The sequence below is a fragment of the Scyliorhinus torazame genome, chromosome 26, assembly GCF_047496885.1.
Source record: "Scyliorhinus torazame isolate Kashiwa2021f chromosome 26, sScyTor2.1, whole genome shotgun sequence".
Taxonomy (NCBI): domain Eukaryota; kingdom Metazoa; phylum Chordata; class Chondrichthyes; order Carcharhiniformes; family Scyliorhinidae; genus Scyliorhinus; species Scyliorhinus torazame.
In genome coordinates this window covers 18,221,518-18,238,294 of record NC_092732.1, presented here as the reverse complement: position 1 = coordinate 18,238,294, position 16,777 = coordinate 18,221,518, and the positions used below count along the sequence as shown (strand labels likewise).

At 44.5% G+C, this 16,777-nt stretch overlaps 2 long non-coding RNA genes across 2 annotated transcripts; both read left to right on the top strand.

Annotated features, from left to right (window-relative positions):
- Positions 1–11,888: 11,888 nt before the first annotated feature.
- LOC140403061 (uncharacterized) lies at positions 11,889–13,539 on the top strand. Its single transcript, XR_011938235.1, has 3 exons — positions 11,889–11,954; positions 12,813–13,148; positions 13,247–13,539. It is a non-coding gene; the product is annotated as an uncharacterized lncRNA (long non-coding RNA).
- A 1,636-nt stretch (positions 13,540–15,175) lies between these two features.
- On the top strand, positions 15,176–16,394 carry LOC140403060 (uncharacterized). The gene is made up of 3 exons (XR_011938234.1): positions 15,176–15,297; positions 15,415–15,473; positions 16,036–16,394. It is a non-coding gene; the product is annotated as an uncharacterized lncRNA (long non-coding RNA).
- Positions 16,395–16,777: the final 383 nt, after the last annotated feature.

The window sequence follows — 16,777 nt, the reverse complement described above, 5'->3', positions numbered from 1 at the left end:
AGGCCCCACAAGGCTGCATACTTACCCCCCTACTCTACTCCCTGTACACACACAACTCTGTGGCAAAATTTGGTGCCAACTCTATCTCCATGTTTGCTGAAGATACGATACGACAAAAGTGTGAGGTGTTTCATTTTGGAAGGAATAACACGAAGACAGAGAGAGTACTGGGATAATGGTAAGATGCATGGCAGTGTGGATGAGCAGAGAGATCTCGGTGTCCATGTGCATAGATCCCTGAAAGTTGCCACCCAGGGTGAGAGGGTTGTTAAGAAGGCATACGGTGTGTTAACTTTTATTGGTAGAGTGATCGAGTTTCGAAGCCATGAGGTCATGTTGCAGCTCTGGTGCGGCCGCACTTGGAGTATTGCGTGCAATTCTGGTCACCGCATTATAGGAAGGAGGCGGAAGCATTGGAAAGGGTGCAGAGGGGTTTTACCAGAATGTTGCCTGGTATGGAGGGAAGATCTTATGAGGAAAGGCTGCGGGACTTGAGGCTGTTTTTTTAGAGAGAAAAAGGTTAAGAGGTGACTTAATTGAGACATACAAGATGGTCAGAGGATTGGATAGGGTGGACAGTGGACAGTGAGAGCCTTTTTCCTCGGAAGATGATGTCCAACACGAGGGGACATAGCTTTAAATTGAGGGGAGATAGATATAGGACAGATGTCAGAGGTAGGTTCTTTACTCAGAGAGCAGTAAGGGCGCGGATAGCCCTGCCTGCAACAGTAGTGGACTCGCCAACACTAAGGGCATTTAAATGGTCATTGAATAGACATATGGATGATAAGGGAATAGTGTAGATGGGCTTTAGAGTGGTTTCACAGGTCGGCGCAACATCGAGGGCCGAAGGGCCTGTACTGCACTTTAATGCTCAATGTTCTATATTATATGTTTATTGCTAAAGAGCTGGTCATTGACTTCAGGAAACAAAGTACAGGAGACACCCCTCTCAGCATCACCTGGGCCGAGGTGGAGATGGTTAGCAGTTTCAAATTCCTAGGGGTACACATCTCCAAAAATCTGTCTGGTCTACCCACTTCGACGCTACCACCAAGAAAGCACAACAGCGCCTATACAACCTCAGGAAACTATGGAAATTCGGCATGTCCACATTAACCCTTACCAACTTTTACAGATGCACCATAGAAAGCATCCTATCTGGCTGCATCACAGCCTGGAATGGCGACTGCTCGGCCCAGGACCGCAAGAAACGTCAGAGATCGTGAACACCTCACAGTCCATCACACGAACCTGCCTCCCATCCATTGACTCCACCTGCACCTCCCGCTGCCTGGGGAAAGCGGCAAACATAATCAAAGACCCCTCCCACCCAGCATACACCCTCTTCCAACTTCTTCCATTGGACAGGAGATACAGAATTCTGGGAAAATGCACGAACAGACTCAAAGCAGGTTCTCTCCGCTGGTACCAGACTGCTACGTGACCCTCTTATGGACTGGCCACATTAACACTACGGGTATGCTTCCCCCGATGCCGGTGTTACGCAGATACATTGTATACCTGGTGTTGCCCAATTATGTAGTTTATTTTCTTCCCTTTTCTTCCCATGTACTTAGTGATCTGTTGAGCTGCTCAAGAAAAATAATTTTCACTGTACCTCGGTACACGTGACAATAAACACATCCAATCCAATCCAATTGACTCTCTAACAGGCCTTCCCCTATACAAGGTCGCCAGCTCGCTACTCTCCTTCCTCGGCTTGCTGGGTGACTGTTGAAACCATATCGACGGTTTTGCCACCAAATCCGCCCTCTTTCTGAGCTGCTCGGTAAAAACAACTCCTCAAGCTGGACAGAGAGACATATGCACGGTTTCAGAACTAAAACAAACCTTAGCACAAGCCCCGGTCTTCCAAGTGCCTGATCCTGAATATCCTTTTGCACTTGAGGTAGTGGCCACTAGCACCAGATTGGCACCGGGCTCCTTCAGGAATGACACGGCGACTGCACAAGAGCATACACCTCCCGCATTCTTACCCATTTGGAACAAAGCTTCTCGGTCTGCGAGACATATCTGATATCAGACTTTTGGACAGTGCACCACTTTAGCTATATAGTCGGGTTACAATACCTCACCATCCTCACCGAACCGCCCCCCCCCCCCCATACAACAACTGTTAGACGGCCGTACCAAAGATGAGACGTTGAGGCAGTTGAGGATAGCATGATGGACACACACTCGAGGGCCCAGACATTGCAGTGAAGCATACCCGCGTCCCCATTGCCCAAGAAAACAACAAATCCAGGGAACAGGAGCCCACTAATGCCGACAATAAATGACCCCAAAGGGCCATATCTGCACGAAAAATAGGGGAACGAAGGGAATCAGCCAGAATATCACACCCTCAAAATCTATGTAGACGGATCTTGACACGAATCAACTCCAGCCTCCCGGATTGGCGTGATCCACTGCAGTTCCCGACTGCTGCAACAAGTCCACAGCAGACGCCATCTCCCCGGTCCGGCACTCAACACTGGAACCTAAATAACAAAGACAACAATGTCAGACTCCTATTTATTGACTGCAGCTCAGTCTTCAACTGTATTATTCCGACGAAACCAATCTCCAAACCACGTGGCCTTGGCCTCGGCTCCTCCCTCTGTGACTGGATCCTAAACTTCCTAAGCCACAAACCACAATACGTAAGGATAGGCAACAGGACCTTCTCCACGATCATCCTCAGTGCCGGTGTCCCACAAGGCTGTGTCCTCAACCCCCTATTATACTCCTGAAACGCCTACGACTGTGTGGGGCTGTTTAGCACAGGGCTAAATCGCTGGCTTTGAAAGCAGACCAAGGCAGGCCAGCTTCACGGTTCAATTCCCGTAACAACCTCCCCGAACAGGCGCCGGAATGTGTCGACTAGGGGCTTTTCACAGTAACTTCATTGAAGCCTACTTGTGACAATAAGCGATTTTCAATTTTCAATTTCAAATTCCCCGCTAACTCGATTCTCAAATTTGTTGATGATACCACCGCAGTGGGTCGGATTTCAAATAATGACGTGACAGAGTACAGGAATGAGATAGAGAATATGATGAACTGGTGCGAAGAAATATCTCCCTCAATGTCAACAAAACGAAGGAGATTGTCATCAACTTCGGAAGCGTAGTGGAGAACATGCCCCTGTCTACATCAATGGGAACGAAGTAGAAAGGGTCGAGAGCTTCAAGTTTTTAGGTTTCCAGATTAGCAACAACCTTCCTGGTCTCCCCAAGCCGACAATATAGTTAAGAAAGCCAACCAACGACTCTACTTTCTCAGAAGACTAAGGAAATGTGGCATGTCAGCTACGACTCTCACCAAATTTTACAGATGCAACATTGAAAGCTCTCTTTCTGGTTGTATCGCAGCTTGGTATGGTTCCTGCTGTGCTCAAGACCTATACAACTGTAACATGACCTGACATGCCGACACTTGTACTCAATAACCCGTCCGATGAAGGCATGCTGTATGCCTTCTCGACCACTCTATCGACCTGCGTTGCCACATTCAGGGTACAATGGACCTGAACTCCCAGATCTCTCTCTACATCAATTTTCCCCAGGACTCTTCCATTGACCGTATAGTCCGCTCTTGAATGAGATCTTCCAAAATGCATCACCTCGCATTTGCCTGGATTGAACTCCATCTGCCATTTCTCTTCCCAACTCTCCAATCTATCTATATCTCGCTGTATTCTCTGACAGTCCTCCTCGCTATCTGCAACTCCACCAATCTTCTGCATCATCTGCAAACTTGCTAATCAGCCCACCTATACCTTCGTCCTGATCATTTATGTATATCACAAACAGCAGTGGCCCGAGCACGGATCCCTGTGGAACGCCACTAGTCACCTCTCTCCATGTTGATAGACTCCCTTCCACCACTACGCTCTGTCTCCTCTTGTCCAGCAAGTTTTTTATCCATCTAGCTAGTACACCCTGAACTCCATTCGACTTCACTTTTTCCATGAACCTGCCATGGTAAACTTTATCAAACGCCTTACTGAAATCCATGTAAATGACATCTACAGCCCTTCCCTCTTAAATTAACTTTGTCACTTCCTCCAAAGAATTCTATTAGGTTTGTACGACAATGACATTCCCTGCACAAAACCATGCTGCCTATCACCGATACGTCTATTTTCTTCCAAATGTAAATAGATCCTATCCCTCAGTATCTTCTCCAACAGTTTGCCCACCACTAACGTCAAGCTCACAGGTCTATAATACCCTGGATTATCCCTGCTACACTTCTTAAACAAAGGGACAACATTAGCAATTCTCGAGTCCTCCGGGGCCTCACCCGTGCTCAAGGATGCTGCAAAGATATCTGTTAAGGCCCCAGCTATTTCGTCCCTCGCTTCCCTAAGTAACCTGGGATAGATCCCATCCGGACCTGGGGACCTGTCCACCTTAATGCATTTTTGAATACCCAAAACTTCCCCCTTCCTTATGCCGACTTGACCTAGACTATTAAACATCCACCCCTAGCCTCAACATCCGTCACGTCCCTCTCCTTGGTGAATACCGATGCAAAGTACTCAGTAAGAATCTCACCCATTTCCTCTGACTCCACGCATAAATTCCCTCTTTTGTCTTTGAGTGGGCCAATCCTTTCTCTAGTTACCCTCTTGTTCCTTATATACGAATAAAATGCTTTGGGATTTTCCTTATCCCTGTGAGCCAAAGGTATTTCATGATCCCTTTTAGCCCTCTTTATTGCGCGTTTGAGATTTGTCCTACTTTCCCGATATTCCTCCAAAGTTCATCAGTTTTAAGTCGCCTAGATCTTATGTATGATTCCTTTTTCATCTCAGCTAGTCTCACAATTCCACCCGTCATCCATGGTTCCTTAATCTTTCCATTTCTATCCCTCATTTTCACACGGACATGTCTGTCCTGCACTCTAATCAACCTTTCCTTAAAAGACTCCCACATTTCAAATGTGAATTTACCCTTAAACAACTGCTCCCAATCCACATTCCCTACCTCCTGCCGATATTTGTTATACTTGGCCTTTCCCCAACTTAGCACTCTTCTTTTAGGACCACTCTCGTCTTTGTGCATGAGTATTCTAAAACTTACGGAATTGTAGTCGCTATTCCCAAAGTAATCACCGACTGAAACTTCAACCACCTGGCCGGGATCATTCCTCAATACCAGATCCAGCATGGCCCCTTCGCGAGTTGGACTATTTACATACTGCTCTAAAAGAATCTCCTGGATACTCCTTACAAATTCTGCTCCATCTTCTGCAACACTACATGAGTCCCATTCAATGTTGGGGAAGTTAAAATCTCCCATCACGACCACCCTATTGCTCCTACATTTTTCTACAGAGAACCTCATAACATTTAAGACGTATTTTGTTGTGCAGTTGCAATGTCACTCATGAAAGGCTATGTGCGGCGTGCTGGAAAATGGGATTGGAACAATTAGGTGGTTGTTTGTCACTGATGCAGATCGAGTTGCCTGAAGGACTTGTTCTGTGCTGGAGACCTTATGACTCGATGACTATGAGCTCAACTTAAGGTATCCATTGGTAACATTGTCTTTATGCATTTTAAAATCACACTTGATTATTGTTGTAGTTATCTTAAAATGCTCCAGAATTTCCTGGTTTATACTGTGGAACCTTTGTAAGAGGACCGCTAGATTGTTCCCGCCAGGGTGTTGTTTTTCTTGTATTTCCGATTGACTTCGAGAATGTTTCCATGCCTTAATTCCCCGTGACAACATTATTTCTCACACGAGTACATCGCTAATCCTTCGCTAATAAAGATATGCAGACTCATTTGCATTTATGTTTATCCTTCCAAAACACTAATTATGCTTGACTATTAAGGAACGTCACTGAATTTGTTCGCCAAGAATCAGCTACTAGAATTTTAGACTTGGGTAAGGCTGACTTTAACGGATTAGACGGGAACTGTACACGGTAAAGTGGGAAGATCGGTTCATGAGTCACAAGACTGAAGGTCAATGGAGAATATGTCACAAAACAATTATCGAAACACGAAATCCCTGAAAGATAAAAACGCCTACATTTACATAGACAGTACATTGCAGAAAGAAGCCATTCGGCCTATCGATTTTGCACCGACCCAATTAAGCCCTCACGTCCACCCTATCTTCGTTCCCCAATAACCCCTACTAACCTTTCTGGTCACGAAGAGCAATGTGTCATGGCCAATCCGCCTAACCTGCACGTCTTGGACTGTGGGAGGAAACCGGAGCACCTGGAGGAAACTTACGCTGACACGGGGAGAACGTGCAGGCTCCGCACAGACAGTGACCCAGCGGGGAATTGAACCTCGGACTCTGGCGCTGTGAAGCCACAGGGCTACCGTGCTGCGCTTCACAGGTAACAGCCCTTGACATCTAAAGCATTGAGGGAAAGCATAACACTATAATAAGTGGCTTATAAAAATGCAAAACACAGCACATAAGCGGGCGAATGGAATAAATGTATAAATCATAAAAGGGTCACACAGTAACTTATAAGAGTTACTAATAGGGTTTAAGAAAGAAAACTTGCAAGATACGTCAATATCAATCAGAAGAAATATTATAGTTATTTGAAAGGCAAGCAAGTGGTGAAGTCCATTGTGGATCAACAAAAAGCAAAAATTGGAGATATTGGTATTGATAATGGGGAAATATCAGACATGTTAAAAAATTATCTTGCCTCATTATTTATAGTTGAATAGGAGGATGACTTCCTGTAAGTATCGAAAAAATACTATTCGAGAGATAATAGGGATTTGATAGAATGAACATAGGTAGCGAATCCGTAACAGTGAAATTAATGGAACTGAAGTGTGGCAAATCCCTAGGACCTGACGTTTTCCATCCGAGGGTGTTAAAGGAAATTGGGAGAACCTGTTCGATGCCCCAACTTCAGATTTCCCATGATTGAGGAATAGTTCCTAGGATTGGAAAATTGCACATGTCACTCCAGGTTTTCTCAAGGGTGAAAGAGGAAAACCAGTAACAGACAGATTGTTTTTCCGAGCACCTGTGGTGAAGAAATAGCTGGAGTATATAATAAGGCACAGCGTAATTTAGCACCTCGAAATAAAATCGTTCCATCAGGCAGAACCACCATGGGTCCTGAAGGTAATGCCTTGTCTGACAAATCGCATTGATTTTTTCTAAGAGAGGGCTAAGTTAGTGGACAGGGGAATATCAATGGATTTTATTTTGCAAAGTTTGCAGATGATACCAAATTAGGTGGGAGGGTGAATTGTGACGACGATGCAGAGATCCTGCAGCAAGATCTGGACTGGCTGGGCGAGTTGGCAAACCAATGGCAGAGGCAGTATGATTTGGATCAGTGCGAGGTTATTCATTTTGGAAGCAAAAACAGGAAGGCAGATTACTACTGGATGGTTGTAAATTGGGAGAGCGGAGTGTGCAGCGGGACCTGGGTGTCCTTGTGCACCATTCGATGAGGGTAAGCATGCAGGTACAGCAGGCGGTAAAGAAGGCGAATGGTATGTTGGCCTTCATTGCACGAGGTTTCGAGTTTCGAAGCAGAGATGTATTGCAACAAATGTATAGGGCCTTGGTGAGCCAACGCTTGGAGTACTGTGTGCAGTTTTCGTCTCCTTCTCTGAGGAAGGATGTTCTTGCTCTTGAGGGAGTGCGCCGAAGGTTTACGAGACTGATTCAAGGGATGGTGCGACTGTCATATGAGGATAGATTGACTAGGTTGCGATTGTTCTCGCTGGAGTTCAGAAGAATGAGGGGGGATCTCAGAGAGACTTATAACATTCTAACAGGACGAGACAGGGTAGATCCAGGAAAGAATGTTACCAATGATGGGTGTGTCCAGAACCATGGGCCAGAGCCTGAGGATTCCGGGTAAACCATTTCGGACAGAGATAAGGAGACATTTCTTGACAGAAAAACTGGAGAGCCTGTGAAATTCTTTGCCACAGGAAGTAGTTCATGCTAAAACGTTGAATATATTTAAGAGGCGGCTGGATATAGCACTTGGGGAGAATGGGATCAAAGGCTATGGGGACAAAGCAGGATTAGGCTGTTCAGTAGGATGGTCAGCCATGATCATGATGAATGGTGGAGCAGGCTCGAAGGGCCAAAAGGCCTCCTCACGCTCCTATCTTCTATGTATCTACATATTTATATCGGCTTTCAGAAGGCATTTGATGAAGTCTCAGATAAGGAACTGTTAACTAAGGTGGAATCCCAGCGGAGTTGAGAGCAAACAATTGAAATGGGTAGGAAATTGAACAAAGAACAATACAGAGCAGGAACAGACCCTTCGGCCCCCCAAGCCTGTACTGGTGTAATATGGAAGCGCTCAATATGGGCCGCAAACCCACGACCCTCCGATTAAGAGTCCCATGCTCCACCGACTAAGCTAGCCGGGCTGGTAAATTGGTTACATGACAGGCCACAGAGAATGGGTATGATGCATAAGTTCTCTAATTGGTAGGATGCGACTAGTGGTGGACCTCGATGATCCGTGTTGGACCCTCAACTTTTCAAATTATTGATTAGGTTGTGGCATAGAACGTCAGATGACCAAATTAACTTATGGTACGAGGTTATCGACAGTTGAGATAATAGCGTAGGAAACATTAAATGAATGTGATGACACTGGGAAGATCCTAGGGACAAAGGGGCCTTGGTGTATTTCTCCATAGATCTTTGAAAGCGGAAAGGCAGGTTAATAGGGTGTTAAAAAGGCATACGGGACACGTACTTCTGTTAATCGAGATGTAGAGATGTCGGCGTTGGATTGGGGTGAGCACAGTAAGAAGTCTGACAACACTAGCTTAACGTCCACCAATTTTGTTTCAAAACGCCTGCTTTCAGAGCACTGCTCATTCCTCAGGCGAATATTCACCTGGGGAAGGAGCAGTGCTCCGAAAGCTAGTGATTCGAAACAAACCTGTTGGACTTTAACCTGTTGTAAGGCTTTTTCCTGTTTTAATCGAGGCATACATTCCAAAAGCAAGGAGGTCACATTGGAGTTGTGGAGTGGTTTGGTGAGACCACAGCGGATATACTGTGAAATTCTAGTCGCCACGTTATAGGTTGGATATGATACCACTGGAGGAATGAATAGGCTATTCCCTAGGATGGTGCTTGTGATGGTACATTTAATTTGTGAAGCGGATTTCTGGTGATTCACGGGAGCAGAGAAATCTGTGGGACGACCTCAATGAGTGGCATGGGCAAGGTAGATAGGGACCAGCTGTTCCCCTTAATTGAAGGGTCAGTCAGGAGGTGACACAAGTTAAAGGTGAGGCGCTGGACGTTTAGGGAGGTTGTGACGGAAACCATCTTACCCAAAGGCTGGTGACGGTCTGGAATGCACTGCCTCTACGGGTGGTAGAATCGGGTTGCCTCACAACGTTTAAAACGTTCCTGGATGAATACATGGCACATCATAACATTCAAGCGCTGGAACATTGATTGAATAGGCAGTTCAGGTGTCTTTTATGTGTCGCTGCAGCCTCCAAAGGTGTAATTTGCACTGTTTCTATCATTTATGTACTTATTCTATGATACTGTGCTTCTATGAATAGCAAAAGTTGTGACAGACGGAATTTAATGTAAGTAAGTGTGCCGTTTTAAATTTTGGACCAAGAAAAGATAGATCAGGGTACTATCTCAATCTGAAGATGTGAAGGATGGTGGATGTCCAGGGAGACTTTGCGGCTCGGGTGAATAGATCTTTAAAATGCCCAGAACAAGTGCAGAACATAACCAGAAAGACTAATTTAATGCTGCCTTTATATAAGACGACTGGATATAAAGACACAACAGTATGCGGCAGGTGTAGATAACCCTGGTGTGAGCAACTGTGTGTACCATACCCTGAGGATTACATATTGTTCTTGAACGTAGTGCAGCGCAGATTTTCAAAATTATTCTTGAATTATAGTCGTTAAACTACGAGGAGCGGTTATACAGAGTAGGCCTGTTTTCACTAGAATTTAGATGATGGTTAACGAGTTATCTGATTGAACTCTTCAATATATTAACAGGAACAGGCAGGCCACGTCAATATAACATATTTAAACTCGTTTCAGATTATAAAACTAGGGGACATAGTCTAAAAGTTAGGGCCAGACCATTCAGGATAGATGTTAAAAAACGCTTCTTCAAACAAAGGATGAGAGAGGTTTGGAATTCTCTCCCACAAACAGCAGTTCAAGCCACAACAGTTGTAGATTTTAAATCTGCGATAGATAGATTTTTGTTCAGCAAACACAATAATGGATATCGGCCATGATGTTTCGAATTAGGCCATGATCTCATTGAATGGCGGCATGGGCCCGAGGGACTAATGGCCTATTCCTTTTCCTATGTTGTTCTGACTCACAGTCCAATGCAATACCACGGGAGCTCTCTACTTTCGGGCATGCTGTAATGAAGTCTCAGAAATGAGCGACAGTTCAATTATACAGTTTTTACTTCCATGAATTGGACTTTTAGGACCACATTTCCAGAGCAGCTCCGGACAGCAGCTAAGGGGTATTGGTGAAAAAGGTCGGAATTTTACAACAATTGGACTTTGAATTCTAGGTTCTTCTTTAATTGCAACATCACGACCTGCCGTATTGGGATCCGAAAGCTGCTGCGCAGGTCAGTTTCTCGGTACCTGGATTACAGAACCTGTACCACTGCACCACAGCCTTCCCCGGATTAGTTATTTGCACAAACATAGCATTCCGAAAGGTTGCCTATATATGGTCAAACTAATGTTTCTCGGAAATGCTTTACGCAAATGAGCTGCTGCGTTCCCCAGATCGCAACACTAACCTCGCTACTTTATTGGCATTATCGAGATTTGAAACATCCTTTGATCGGGACTGGCGTTGTAGAAAAGCACTACGCTCTTTCTTTTAGCAGAGCGATTATTATCGCATCTAATTCATGACCAAAATGTCCTGATTACCAACCAATATAATAAGGCTTTCAACTTTCAGCTTTCAACTTTCACATGGTGTCTCGACAAGGCTTCTCTTCAGAGAAGGATTATGTATATTGTACTAAGCAGAGGCATTAATTCACAATCTGGGCTGGACCGAGCCTTTTATTTGTAATTTAAGAAGTTATTCCTTAACACTTTATGGCACAGAATAAGACATTCGGCCCGACTTGTCCCTTCCGGACGATCAAGCATCGCGGGATCCTCCTGCAACCTATCCCCTCTTCAACTCACGGGCAACAACATATTGCTCCATTCCTTACTCCATCATGCGGATATCTAGCTTTCCCGTCAACTGCATCTTTGCAATTCACCATGTCACGCCTTGTGGAAACCACGGACGTTTCCTACCTACTCCCTATGAAATTGCCACCACATTTCCCCTGAATTCTTGATTGGATATAATGCTCTCCATCTGATATCGATGACTGATAGTTTTGTAATCCTGCAGATGCATCTTCCCTACTTCTGAGTTTTTGGCTCAATTCATAACTCTGCAAACATCGATCAAACAAACCTCCATCTTTTCTTTCAATGAAGAAATTAGCTCTAGCCATCGCATTCTTTCCTGATAGCTGTCTCTTCTCGGTTCTTACGTCACCCTTGCGAAATATTTACTGCACCTTTTTCAGTGCACTGTGTCCTTCTAGAATATGCAGCTCGGTGCGCTATCCTCAAAGTGTGGCTTGATACTGTGGTAAATTGCAAAGCATATTCAGAATATGTGCCAGCACTTCGACCTGTAGTAAACAGGAAAACCGCAGAGAGCTGCCTACCTCGGTAAGATGTTCCAACCCCAATCGTGTATGTATTAATAAACATGGAGCGCTATTCACTCTGCATATTTCACACCTCCTTCACACAGAGAGAAGAAGAACGAGTTCACGGTGACGTTTCAATTGGGGCTCAGAGTCTCGAGTCTGTATCACGGACAATGAGCGTCCTCGGTGTCTGTTCATTGTTCCACCTCTTCCAGGGTGAGTTATCCTGGTGTGTTCAGATAGAGAAGGGCAGGATTTGGGTCGGTAAAATAAGGATATAATGCTTCTGCTGGCAGGAAAGGTGGCAAGCAGTGGGTCAAAGATTGAAGATACTCAGCAAAAGAATGATCTGCATAATAACTTGAATAGGAAGTAGATTCTGCACGCCAGACTGAAGAGAAGCGCGGGAGAGGGGACAAATCTTGAAATGAGTCAGAACAGATACAAAGAGCCATCTCGCCTCCTTACGTGCTGTGCGGTGACATTATTGTACATCAGTGTGCACGTTTAATCAAGAAAAAAAGATTTATTAGACAGAGTAGAAAATGCCTTGCATCAGTTAATTAATTAGGTAATTAATCCGGAATTTGAAATACCTGAGTTAAATTGTGATTCTTGTGGACAGAGGGGAGCTTTGCATGCAAACCATTATAACAAGATGTAATGTGAACAAACTCCAGCGCCCAACGCCAGCTGAGAGGAGAAGGAACGGAAGAGGTGTTCAGGGAAAAAGTAATTGTTGCAAATTTTGGCTTTGATTAATCTCTTTAAATTTTTAACTGACGACAGTTCCCCTGTGTCGATCACAGTCATTAAGCCAGCTTTACTGGTTAATGGATTCCGACTCTGCCTTCGGAGAATAAAGGGGAAAGCGACGCTATTAACGCCCAAATCAATGGACATGTTGTCCTGCGCTGAGCGTTTTTGGAGATAGACGATACTTTAACAATACCGGTTTTCCTCTGGGCCCATGTTCGCCTAAACTTGCCATGGTGGTGGGGGACCGGGGTGCGGTGAGGCTGCGGAGGGCGCGCCATTACCTGATATGTCCCTTGTTTTCTCTCCTGTGCCCAGTTATTTTGCCTCAGCCAATCATGTCCCTGTCTCCGCCGGTTCAGGCACACCCTGCCGGTAGTCTTGCTAAATTTAGCTGCCGAATTGGGAGTACAATGGCTCAAACCGTCTTCTGGTACAAACAGAGGGAGAGAAACGATATGAAGCTGGTCTACACCGCGGGCAAGTATCTCTCAGCAAAGGGCAGGTTTTCCAGCGAGATTCACGAGAAAGAGGGTAATTATTCACTGCTCATTGCAAATGCCCAGAGGAATGATTCTGGAATATACTACTGTGCAACCCACGACTACAAACTGGGGCGAATATTCGCAAAGGGCTCCAAGTTAGTGATTACAGGTAAATTACATTTTTAGTCCGTATAATTTCTAATTGTGACAATTGAATATGAGGAGTTCCAAATATTAATGGGATTCCATTTCACTTTCTGCTTTTAGAGGGTTCCCCCAGCATATTCCTCCTCATCCCTCCGCAGGATGTGATTACCTCCATGGAAAGGATCCCGTTGTTGTGTTTGGTCAGAGGCTTGAATCCCGATTCATTTCCCGTCCGCTGGAACGTGTCTGGACGGGACACCGAGGGACAGAGCGATTCCGCGACAATAGAGCCAGATGGGACCTACACCATCAGGAGTTACACCAGTCTCTTGGTGGATTCTTGGAGGAGTGGAACTCCCTGTGTTTGTGCCGTTCAAATCAACGCCAGTGAATTACTTCTCAGTGAAAGTGTGTCATCTCATAGAGGTAGCTGCTCAGAGTAACGTTTTACCAATCTATTTACTGCTAATGCGAGGCTTTTCTTAGAGAAATGTATGTGTGTAAATTACAGTGTCATTCTTTTCGTGTGTGCTAATGCATAATTGTCTCATAATTCAACTATCACTACCTCTCAATCTTTCAGAGTTTTGTTTGATGTGGGCTGAATTCTCCCTCCCGCCGCACCCATTTTCGGGTGCAGCGCACCTCTGCCGGCTGCGGGATCCTGCACACCGGCAGCCGGCCAATGAGGTTTTCCAATGTGGGCATCCCCACGCCGACGGAAAATTCGCGAATCCGAGGATTCCGCCGACTGAGAATCTCCATGGAGATTTGTATTCCATGGAGCTGTGGATGTTCTATCACTGAACACGAGGGCAAATAAGAATATGGGGAAAGTTAAGTTAATGTGACCAATAAGCCATGATCGTATTGAGTGGCGAAGCGGCCGTGATAGGCCGACTGATTTAATCATGCTCCTAATAATTGAGCTCACGTGCATGGTTTGGCCGTATCGTTCAGTGCCTGCTTTGCCAGCGAGTAAAACGTAGAGCTACGAGCATATTCTCTGTTGCCAGCCAAATTACAGATTGTTATTTATATCAATGATTTGGATGAGAATTTAAGAGGCATGCTTAGTAAGTGGCAGTGTGAAGAAGGTTATCTCAGATTGAAGCGGGATCTTGATCAATTGGGCCAGTGGTCGGATGAATGGCAGATTGAGTTTAATTTGGATAAATGTCAGGTGAAGCATTTTGGTAGATCGTTTCGGGACAGGGCCTACTCAGTTAATGGTAGGGTGTTGGAGAGAGTTGGAGAACAAAGAGACCTAGTGGTACAGGTTCATAGCTCCTTGCAAGTGGAGTCACAGGTGGACAGGGTGGTGAAGAGAACATTCGGTATGACTGGTTTAATTATTCAGAACATTCAATACAGGGGATGGGGCGTCTTGGTAAAGTTGTACAAGACATTCGTGAGGCAACACTTGGAATACTGTGTACAGTTCTGGTTAGCATATTATAGAAAGGATATTATTAAACTAGAAAGAGTGCAGAAAATATTTACGAGGATGCTACCGGGACTTGATTGTTTGAGTTATAAGGAGGAGCTGGTTAGACTGGGACATTTTCCCCTGGAACGTTGGATACTTAGGGGTTAACTCATGTAGGTGTATAAAATAATGAGGTGCATAGATAAGGTAGATAGTCAACATATTTTCCCAATGCTAGTGGAGTCTGCAACTAGCGGACATAGGTTTAATGTGAGAGGGGTGGGATACAAACGGGCCCAGAGAGAAAGTTTCATCACACAAAGGGCAGTGATTGTTTGAAACGAACTGCCAGAGGCAGTAGTCGAAGCAGGTACAATCTTGACTTTTAAAAATCATTTCAACTTTTATATGGGTACACTGTGTATAGAGGGATATGGACCAAATTCGGGCAATTGGGACCAGCGTAGTGGTCAAACCTGGCGAGATGTACAAGTTGGGCAGAAGGGCATGTTTCCATGCTGTATACCTGTACGACTCTATGACTCTATTCAGATGTTACAATGTCTTAATTTATTCAATTATTTCCCAAACGTTGTTTTTTAATGTTCGTTTTTTTTTGCAGTTGCTGATACTTTGTTATCTACATTCTGTATTTTCACGATGTCTGGTATTTTGGCAGCGCTACTACTTCTTGGATTCTTTTTTGTGGTCCCGAGAAGGAGTTTCAGGAAGAGGCAGACAGGTAATGATTTTATAATTCCTCGGCGCGCTCCATCCATTCCTTCATCACTGGTTCATTCGGTATTTCAACCGCCTCAATGTGAAATGTATAATCTGTATAAAATGTTCTTTCTGGCAGGAATCATGAACAGCGATGACGAACTAGCAGTCTCCAGATCACAGCATCAGAATAAGGAGGTAAAAGTATTGACTTGTTGTTGTTATTACATGTAGGTACACTGCAGTGATATTTAATCACGGGTTTCATATAATTGTCACATGATCCTCGATATCTTTGCATAGTCGGCACGGCAGCACAACACAAACAACGCTGGTATTCTCCCGATTTGAGAGGATTTATTGAAGTTTGTTTCATGAATTTAAGTTGGTTACATGATTCGATAAGCTTGACAGGGAGATATAATTTGCTCTGGTTGAGGGAATCCAGAACAGGGAGGCAATGTTTAAACAATTGAGCCATTCAAAACAAGAGGTAAGGCAATAAAATAAGAAAGGAAATCTAAAGCTCTATCCCCCCAAAAACGTTTTGAGTCTTGGGTGTAATTTGGAAACGTTGAAACTGATATTGCTAGATATCCACTGGGGAATTGACCGAAGGGCAATGGAACGATGGTTGGTGGGCGGGATCAGCCATGAACCATGAACTAGTGGAATGCATTGGGAAAGCCCAATGATCTCCTCCTGTCTCTCTAACGATGCTATCGATTATTTAATGCAATCTGTTAATTTTTCTCGGCAGACAATTTATGCTGACCTGGCCATTAAAGAGGATTTCACACTCTTAATCAAGGGAAACGTGCGGAAACCTGCTGCCTAGACAAGATGAGTTGCAGAAAGTTTTCCCTTTTGGGCTCGAAAATCCGAACGTCCAAAGAGCGTGGGTTCCTGCACATTTTCGCCACAATTTTATGATTGCACGCAAAGCAGAAGTGGAACTATCGCTTAATGTCCTCTCTTCTAACGATAAAATATATGGCACGCAGTTACACTGAGGACATTTCCAGGTTTCTACTTTCTTTCTGTTATACTTCAATTTTATCGTGCACTTTTTACAATTCCCTAGCGTTTTATTATTCAACTAACTTTTTTAACGCACCCCGTCCGGATTACCAATATATTAAAACAGATTTGAAAACGAACGTGGTCCTTGTGATTCAAGTTTTGTTTCTATTATTTTGAGAATATGTGCTCAGGATTTTTATTGGATCAATTCACAAAATAATAGGAATGAGCGAGGATCTTGCTTGAAGATTTAGTCCGCATTATTCTGAAAGTTGTACCATTAGTTAGACACCAAGACGTCGTGGAAGAACTGAGGCATTCAACTCATCCACTATACTTCGCCATTCGATGAGGTCGCGGTCAGCAAAGTGCCCACGGAGGTTAGTTGGCCCATGACGCCAGTTCCCGGCACATTGACTGTTCCCGTTAATCCCACAATCGAACTATCTCCTCACAAGGTAGTACGGGCTGAAGTTAGA